Source organism: Myodes glareolus, chromosome 1 (assembly GCF_982192425.1).
Source record: "Myodes glareolus chromosome 1, mMyoGla1.1, whole genome shotgun sequence".
Lineage (NCBI taxonomy): Eukaryota > Metazoa > Chordata > Mammalia > Rodentia > Cricetidae > Myodes > Myodes glareolus.
Window position 1 is genome coordinate 19142951 of NC_142026.1, and position 9908 is coordinate 19152858.

The 9908-nt window shown below is 39.6% G+C and overlaps 1 pseudogene; it reads left to right on the forward strand.

The window, feature by feature from the left end:
• The first annotated feature begins 1710 nt into the window (after positions 1 to 1710).
• LOC148123266 (large ribosomal subunit protein eL22 pseudogene) lies at positions 1711 to 2099 on the forward strand (annotated as a pseudogene).
• The last annotated feature ends 7809 nt before the right edge of the window (positions 2100 to 9908 follow it).

Sequence of the window (9908 nt, forward strand, 5' to 3'; positions counted from 1 at the left end):
GGCAAGTGCATGCATTTAAGGGAGGCTTCCTGACTCAGCTCTTTAAGAGGTCCTGCCAAGAAACACTTAAATGGTGTTGATAAAAGCTGCCCTCTTGCTTTTTGATTTTCAGTGATAGCAGGATAAAAGCTGCTCCATTTTAGAATGCTGGCTTTCTGGGCCATCCTGCCAGTGCAAACTCTGACCCTTGGAGGCAGGAGGTCCGGCTACAGAGGGAACAGTTGAGTGTTGTTTGTGGACACAATGTTGCAGCTTGTTTGCTGGCAAGGATCTGGAAACACCATAGAGTTGTGGCAATAAACATGGCTACTGCCGGTACCTCCACCATGAGCCTGAAATCTCAGAAAGCTAAGGAATGGGCTGGATCTAGCTGTCAAAGCCACGACTTTAATCCTCTCAATATTGCTTAGCAAATTAAAGACTCATGTGGACAGAAAAGGAGAGATATACAGTAAAGAGAGGGTCAAAGATGAAGAAAACCTCTAAATGGTTAACAATGTGTTAAAAAATATGCAGGCTAAAGGTTAAAGTCCTTAAAATAAAAAAAAATAAAGAAAGTAGCTGGGTGTAGTGGTAAACACCTTAAATCCCAACACTTGGTAGACAGAGGCAGGCGGACCGCTGTGAGTTCAAGGTGTGGTAGCATAAGCCTTTAATCCCAGCACTTGGAAGGCAGAGGCAGGTGGATCTCGGTGAGTTTAAAGACAGCCTGGTCTATAGAGGGAGTTCCAGGACAGCCAACGATATACAGAGAACCTGTCTCAAAAAGTAAAAGTAAAAATAAAAGAAATAGAAGTTAAAGTAAAGCCACATTAAGATGAAAAATATACACAGAATCTGGATACTGTATGTTATTATGCTCTCTTTAAATTGTTTGAATGCTGAGGAAGGAGCAACAGTTGCTAAAAGATATTTTTAAATATTGCTGAATTAATCCAAGATAACTATTTTGAAAATACCTTGACTTCAAAATTGAAGTCAAAAGGTATGTTACTTTGGAGAAGAGGATTTGCTTTTGTTTCCACAGGAAATGAGAGGCTGTGGATTCATTCTGAGTTAAGAATACTCAGGTTTGATCAAAAAAGACCACCTGAGAAATCTCCAGTAGAAACAGATGACCAAAATGCCAGAGTTCTACATCCAGAACAGATTCAAGACTGCTGCCTGAGATGATTGAGACTCACAGGATACTCCAGTCAGGACTTGATCATAATTCTAAATTTTCATTAGGTCCCCATAAGATTATCAGCACCCACAACCAGCAGGAAGTAGCCTGGAAAACTACACCCACATTCCCCAAAAAATGGACTATGGATGTTCTTGGGGTTTGTTGTTGTTGTTGTTGTTGTATTTAAAAAGGAGGGGTAAGTGGTGCAGAACAATTGTCTATATTCTGTCAATTATGTTTTAAATAAATGCTAATTGGCCAGTGTCCAGGCAGGAAGTATAAGCAGGACAACCAGACAGTAAGTAGAGGGAGGATCAATGGGAACAGGAGAATTCTGGGAAGGAGGAAACCTATTTATCCCCAGTTCTATCCCAACCACAGAAGGAAGATCTGATTGCCCTGCTGAAAAAGGTACCGAGCCATATGACTAACATAGATAACAATAATGGGCTAATATAAATTATAAGAGTTAATAAGGGAGGGCAGTGGGCTCTTAGCACCTGCGTAGTGCACCTACCTCCCTTTCTGCCTCCTCTGCCACCATGGCTCCCGTGAAAAAGCTAATGTTGAAGGGGAGCAAAAAAAAAAAGAAGCAGGTTTTGAAGTTCACCCTTGATTGCACCCACCCTGTAGAAGATGGGATCATGGACGCTGCTAATTTCGAACAATTTTTCCAGGAGAGAATCAAGGTGAACGGCAAAGCTGGGAATCTCGGTGGAAAGGTTGTGAGCATTGAACGGAGCAAGAGCAAGATCACTGTCACTTCCGAGGTGCCTTTCTCCAAAAGGTATTTGAAATATCTCACCAAAAAATATTTGAAGAAGAACAATTTCCAGACTGGTTGTGTGTTGTCGCCAACAGCAAAGAGAGCTATGAGCTGCATTACTTCCAGATTAACCAAGATGAAGAGGAGGAGGAGGAGGATGATTAAGACACATTGGTCTGGAATGTTTTCTATTAATTCATAAATAAAATTTAGGAACAAAAAATAGTTAATAAGAAGCCTGAGCTAATGGATCAGTCAGCTTATGAATAATGTAGATCTCTGTGTGATATCTTTGGGGCTAAATGGCTGTGGGACCTGGTGGAAGGACAACAACTCAGACAACAAGACTATACTTGAACTGGAGACTATCCACCTAACTCAGCCTCCTGTGTGCTCAATGACAGGTGTGAGTTTCCATGTTTAACTTTTCACTAAAGTCTATTCTAAAATTGATTGGCTTAAAGTGGTACAAATATTAATCACCTTTCAGTTAGGAATACAGAAATGGCAGAGCCCTTCCTTTCTTGGTGCCTCCGATGGACTTGTAGTCAGGAAATACAGATGACGTGATCTATTGCACTGGTTTCCACACATGGCTGTCTTATTGTGGCTGGCAGTTTTCTGCTTTCTACTGAGAGTCAGCCTTGGTTTCTCATGTGTGACTTGAATTGGTGTGGGCTTCCTGTCTGTATACTATGAATGTCTTATTGCCATTGGTTAATGAAGAAGCTACTTTTGGCCAATGGCCTAACAGAATATAGCCAGACTGGAAAAGATATAGAGAGAGAATAGGGGGAGTCACAGAGATGCCATGTAGCCATCAGAGAAGAAAGACACCTGTGCACTGGTACTGGTAAACCACGAGCACTGTGGCAAAATTTAAATAATAAAAATGGGTTAATTTAAGATGTAAGAGATAGCTAGAAATATGCTTAAGCTATTGGCCATACAGTATTACAATTAGTACAGTTTCTGTGTGATTATTTTGGGTCTGGGAGGCCATGAGATGAACAAGTAGCCTCTACCTGCATTGAATGTCTTCACAAATGCAGCTGGCTTCCTCTAGAGCAAGTGATTCAAGGAGAAAAGGCAAAGAAGAATCTTCAGTGTCTTTTATGACTTTGCTTCAGAAACCACCCATTGTCTTCTCCTTGGTATCTTACTGGCAACATGTGCATCCATAATTCAGTATAAAATAGGACTGTAGACAATATGAAACCTAGAAAGAGACTGCTGAGGGTCATCATGGGAGCCAAGTATCACATTAGTTATTTTGTCTTATGAATTATTTTATTTATATCAAATCAGCCTTAGGGAATAAAACTTCATTCTGAGGTTTTCATCTTTTTTTATTGTCTACCCCCTCTGTATATATATATATATATATATATATATATATATATATATATATATATATATATGTATATGTATATGTATGTGTGTGTGTGTGTGTGTGTGTGTGTTGCTTTCTGTGGAGAACAAATGATAAGATATGTAGGTGGAGATCACAGAGACAATTACCAAGCTCTCATTTAACACATCATCCAGGCAGACACATCTTTGTCAGATCCTTGGAGCATGAGCAGAAGCTACTATAATGGTCACAAGGAAGTGACTTACCTTTGGTTTGTGATTTCTGATTCATATATTCTAAGTACATCCTTCCAGAATATGTCTATTAGAAAGAAGGTTGCTCAGTCCTTGAAAGATGGCATGCTTGGGGAACTCTTTGTCAAACTGACCTGTCTGCTGCCATAAAACAAATCACTTTGCTTTAGAGGAAAGACCGATGTCAGTCTGGTTTAATGTGCCACCTTTTTCCATTTCCTAGTCATTTTGTGCCAGGGTCTAGAATTAAACAAAACATAGTAAAATCCCAATAAGAAGCATTAGGACATTTTTGCTGTAAGAGAATTCACAACGTATTCTACTACCTAGCTTTAAGATAAAACTAGTGTAACATTTATGGAGGAAAGCCATTTGTGGGAAGCACAGAGATATTAATATGCTCAGTTATCCGGAAGCAGCAATTGATTTTGTTTTTGTTAATAGCACTGAGGTATGCATGCTATTCTTCTAATTAAAACAGTTGGGAACATATGCGTTTACTTCTTGCCTGTGTTTTTCCTCAAAGAAAGTCAAGATCTATGATAAAGCAGAAAGAAAATAATTTATATGTCTATCAAAACACCCAATACTCAAGCCTGGAAGTTTTCAAATCGTATCACCATCCCAAGGTGTGTTTGGGTGAAGGGGTTGACTATTAGGATTTGCTATTAGGATTGGCTATTGGGAAAGAGTGTGGCTGAGATATTTGCTTCCATCTTGGTTTCTATGCAAAATGTTAAGAGTTTGGAATGGACCAGATGGCTTCCTCCATTGAGGATATATACTGTCTCTCATCCATTTTCATTTTCTTTAGGCAGATAGACAGGGGAAAATATCATCAAAATTCAACAGGGGAAAAAAAAAGAAGGAAAGATAAAGCAACAGGTTTAGTGTATCTGTGCATAGCACATGAGCATCGTGGAAGCTGACCAGATTCCTGCATACCTCCCCACAGCTTCTGCATCCTGTTCTATTCCAGGAAGAGCAGAGGACAGCGGAAGGGAACACTGTGATTGCTCTTCCATGCCTACAATCTCCCATAGAAGCACCACATCCAAAGCAGTAATCAGAAATGGCTTTCTAAAAGAGGAGAAAGAATGTTTCCCTTCTATTCTATTTCATTGGGAAAAATAGATAAATATGTACAGTTTTAAGGCACTAGAGGCAATTCCTATTTCGGGTAATTTTTGTTGATATTTTTACCTTATTCCTTTTAGTTTTGTTTTAATGACTTTATTTTGACAGCTTATATCTTTATCAGGATAGACAAAGGCTAACCAATGAATGTGTATTCACCTCCAAATGTTTGTGACAGCCCAGACTGGATGCCCCACTCTCACTGTCCCTGCAGGGAAGCAGGCAGTGTCTGACTCTGTTCCCAGAATGGCATGCAGGGCTTCAATATAGAATCAAGGGAGAGTAAGTCCTGTGCCTTCAAGGGTCCACTAAAAGAGAAAATGTCATTTTAAATTTTTTTAGACATTTTATTCATTCTCTTCATTCTCTCTCTCTCTCTCTCTCTCTCTCTCTCTCTCTCTCTCTGTGTGTGTGTGTGTGTGTGTGTGTGTGTGTGTATGTGCAGTCACAGAGGCCAGAAGAAGTGTCATACTCTGGACCGAGAATGATAGGTGGTTGCAAAAGTTTGTTATAAAAGGGAATCAAGAGAGGGAAGAAGAGGTCATAGGAGGTGAACAGAGGGTGATGGTGCACATGTGACATAAAGCAGATAGAAGGCTGTCCCAGGGAAGCAAAGAGAACAACCATAGTGAGGACAAGTGGATGTGGCAGTGTGTGAGCCTGACAAATAAAACGATCTGATGTATGCAGATGCAATGCAGGTTGAGGTGCTTACTTCGTAGACTGACACAAAATCTAGCTTTTAAAATGTTAATTCTAGCATGGGGAGATACCTCCATGGTTAAAGTGCTTACCTCGTAAACATGAAGACTGGAGTTATGATCACCAGCGCCTGGAAACTGCCAGGTGTGGAACACATAGGCAATAGGAACACTGGGGGAAAAGGAGGAGTCAGAGGACCCAGGGCTCTGCTAGCCAGCCATTCTAGCTGGAATGGTGTGCAGCTGGCTCAGCGAGAGGGACTGTTTCAAAGCGTAAGACTGAAGGCTGGGGAAATGATCACAGACATGTAACCCTGGAAGGCAGAGATGAGATGCACAGATAAAATTGCCTAGCAAGATTTGCCTTATCCAACAGTTTGGGATTTGATTGGAAGGGTTTTTGCTGGGGCTGAGGAGTTGGATCAGCACTTGTAGGGGACCTGGTTTCAAGTCCAAGCACCCACATGGCTATCACTGTCTATAACTCCAGTCTCAGTCTTCTGACCTCTGTGGTTACCAGGCACACAGGCAGAGACAAACACCAATACCTATAAAATAAGCACAATTTTTAAAAGATTTGTGCCTCCTCAGTGAAAAAGAAAACAAGGGTAGGCTTGGGGGCTCTATGCATACATTTGAAAACAAATATAGGTATGCATAACACATTTACACAGATACATTTAAAAGGGTAAAAAGCAATGAAAAACTATTAAAGGAGACTTCTTGAGCTGACCTCTGGTGTGTACATACTCATGCACATTCTCAAACACACACACACACACACACACATACACACAAGTTAACCTGTGGCCATACTTTCTTCAAGATGTTGTGAAGTATAATTAAACCCCATTCAAGTAAAAGGAAAATGATAAATGTTAGGAGACCATAATACATGACCGTCACAGCCTGGTCTGATCTAACATGTACATTTACTGAGAAATTGCTATGTTTTTAATTGACCTTTTTACTATCTGAACTATTGCTTCGACAGTAGGAAACTGTGAGACACACACTTGACTCTGTCTAACACACAAGCAGACATCCTGTCCTGTTCTTCCTTTGCCCCGTTTGTTGCACATATCTTCCATCTTTCTAGAAAGAACGTATGTAAATGCCGAGTTGTTTGCTATGTGACAGCACAGAATCACAAGAGCTGGCTTTTGAGAATGTACCACATTGGTATGAGACCTGTCAAGATGAATGGGCAAAGGGGTGCAACCTAGAGGAGACCATGCTCTCACGCACACTAATGCAGGGACAGTGACGTCAGCAGGATGGTGGGATATGAGGCCTACATCATTGCTGCCCCAGAAGTTCAACTAGTAAGTTCCCCAATCAGAAGCAAATGGAGTTTGAATGAAGAATTTAATCATCGTTCATGGCTTTTCTTGTCAGGCAACAGAAAGTGGTGAGGAACAGAGCTACAGAGCTAAATCCAGATTCTTTATGTCTGTCCTCTTCCAGGTTGGATTCTGATGAAGTAGAATAAGCCAGCAAATGTATTATGAAGGTTGAATGTAGTGTATCAGCTACCGAGAAAGCAAGACCAGGAGAGTGCTTGTATCCAGGAGCCCAAGGCCAATATAGGCAACACAGTTGCATAGCATCTAACATATAATCAAAAGTACTTTGAAATGGTGTAATCATTATAGTCATCTCAAATGGAAGCAAAGAGTGTGTTTGTGCAAAATGATGTAAATATCAGCCATGGATTGATTGATACAATGCAAATGAGTACCATGTGTAACCTTAGGTTAATATCCTCCCTACCCCCGCCCAAGGCACTGTGAGTATAAATGGAAGGAAAGGTCTTTGCACTGGGCACATGAAGATTCACAACCTATTCTTCTTTTTTGTTATGAAGTAGTCAGTATTTCTGCTGTAACTCTAGCCAGCTCAGGTGACCTTTGTATCAAAATTCCCTAATTACTAGGAAGAATATTTTTTCAGTTTTCTTATTTAAAGCAAAAGATTTTGACACAATGTGTGTGTAAAGACCCCTTGAAAAATAAAATGAAAATTACCATAAATGATCAAAGTATGTTTGATCCCCATGATAAACAATTCATAGGACATGCCATCAATATTCAAAGTAATAAAAACTTGACATTTAGTTTGGGCTTTCAGTACGATAAAATATTCTATTCGATTTTTATAATAAATCCCATCAAGACTAGAATCATTTCCTGAATGAATAAAAATGTAATGTAATATTTGAAAAAAAATCAAGCTTCTCAAATGTTAAATTGATAGGCACTGAACGAAATTTTAAGCGCTCCTTTTGAACACACACATATATATCACTTATTGAAAGGATTGCGTCATTCCTGGCTGCTTAGGCCTCATTTAAGAACTTTTCAAAGTAATTAAGAGAATCACTTTTAATTGCAGAGTATGTCATTTTCATTTTGTAAACTATTGTAATTTCTATTAATTATCAATGTTAACCTCTTGGCCAATCAGAATATGTTCTAGCAGCTTAATTATTCCTCTAACATTCCAATCATTTTGTCAATAATCAAAATAAATGTCAATACTCAGAAATTCTCCATTTCATTTGATGAAGTCATGCAAATCTGAGACTGAAATGACTTTCACTTTTTCTTTTTGACTTTGAGTCTCATAAATGCTCCACAGCGTAGTCAGAGCCAAGAAATTCCTGAAACCCCACAAACTTAGAAGCCTATGATCATCTGCAATCATTCCACCATCCCTTGGGACTCTGAATCCTCATACTGCCTTGTAGACTCCAATGAGGAAAGGGCCTGGCCTTTCTCGTTTATCAAAACAGATTATTCAGTACATGTTAGCAAATACTTAATTTACATAATACATTTTATCCCTTCCTAGACTATATAAGGGAAAGTAATATACACAATCTCAAACTATAGGGACTGATAACCTTACCTCTTTCAACGAAGGCCAAATTTATATGCAGTAATATAGCCAGGCATTAAATGTGCAAGTGTGTGGACATTGACAAGAACATTAATTTGCACAACTGTTACACTCATTTGCACAACCGTTATGCAGTAAGATGTATGTACTTCTCATCTCTTTGCTTTCTAAACCTTCCCTAAAACCTCCACGATATCCTGAATGATAGACATGATGGAAGCATCTTACACAAAACTGCTAAATCCTTTTGGGTTCCTTAGGTGACAGAAAGTGACGACTCTTACTGAGCTCTTTAGCAAACAACGGGACACCCATCAGAAACACTGAGCTATGAATAAAGCGTTGGGACTTTCAACCCCATCTCTACCCTCCAAAGAGTGAGGAGTACGGGACATTGGTTGGATTGGTAGGTGATTGTGGTCATTCCCATAAGCCCATAGAAAGTGGCGCTACTAGGTGGTGTGGCCTTGTTGGAGTAAGTGTGGCTTTTTATTGGAGGTGGTGTGCAGTTAGTGGGTGTGCTTTGAGGTCTCAGAAGCTCCAGGTAATTCTCTCCCTGCTGCCTGCCTATCCAGATGTAGAACTCTCGCTCAGCTCCTTCTCTAGCCCTATGTCTGCCTTCATGCTACCATGTTTCCCAACGTGATGATAATGGACTAAGCCTCTGAAACTGTAAGCCAGCCCCAATTAAATGCTTTTATTTATAAAAGTTGCCATGGTCATGGTGTCTCTTCACAACAATAAAACCCAAACTAAGACACTGATCGTGCACACATGATGGACTTTTATAAAATCCCTCTATTAAAGGGTTAGTGAACACATCCATATGACTGAAAGGTGATAAATGCACCTATATTCCAAGTCCTGCCAAACCCTGATCTATGTAGCTCTTCAGCTCAGTATGCATCCATAGCCTTGGTAGAGTCCTTTATAGTGAGCCAGTCACCGACTTTCAGTTCTCCAGTTCTCAGAACTAATACAGAAAATTATTGAATATGAGGAGGTGGTTCTGGGAAGCACTGACTTATAAACAGATTGAATAAAAGCATGTGCATCTATGCATGGGACAGTCTCATGGGGCTGAGACTTTTCCCTATGGGATTTGAACAGACTCTGAGTCCTATTGGAATTGAACTGAATAACTGGATAGCCAGATGGCTGGTTAGGATGTGATAAGTCTTCCATATTTATTATAGGAAGTATAAGGAATGGGCCTCACTCCGAAACCAGCAATCCACTGAAGATGTGAATTGTGTTATCTAGCCACAAAGATTTTCCCATCAATCCTCACTCTTCATGAACAACAACTCCTCAGACTTCTATTGACATGGATTATTTTGATCTACTTTCAGAAATTCCCAGGGATTCTCCTGTGTCAAATATTAGTTTATTTTCACACAATATAATGGTCTCAAGATTTATCACTGTTTTCAGTCTTCTCATAGTTTATTATTTTTATTACTAAAGTACTATTCCATTATTATTTTCACTATTTCTGATATGTTTTAGAAGTTTTCAGTTATTTCTTGTTATATATATCAAGACAGGGTTTCATTATGTATCTCTAGTTGGTCCTGGACCTCACTATATAGATCAGGTTGGCCTTGAACTCGTATAAATCTGTCTG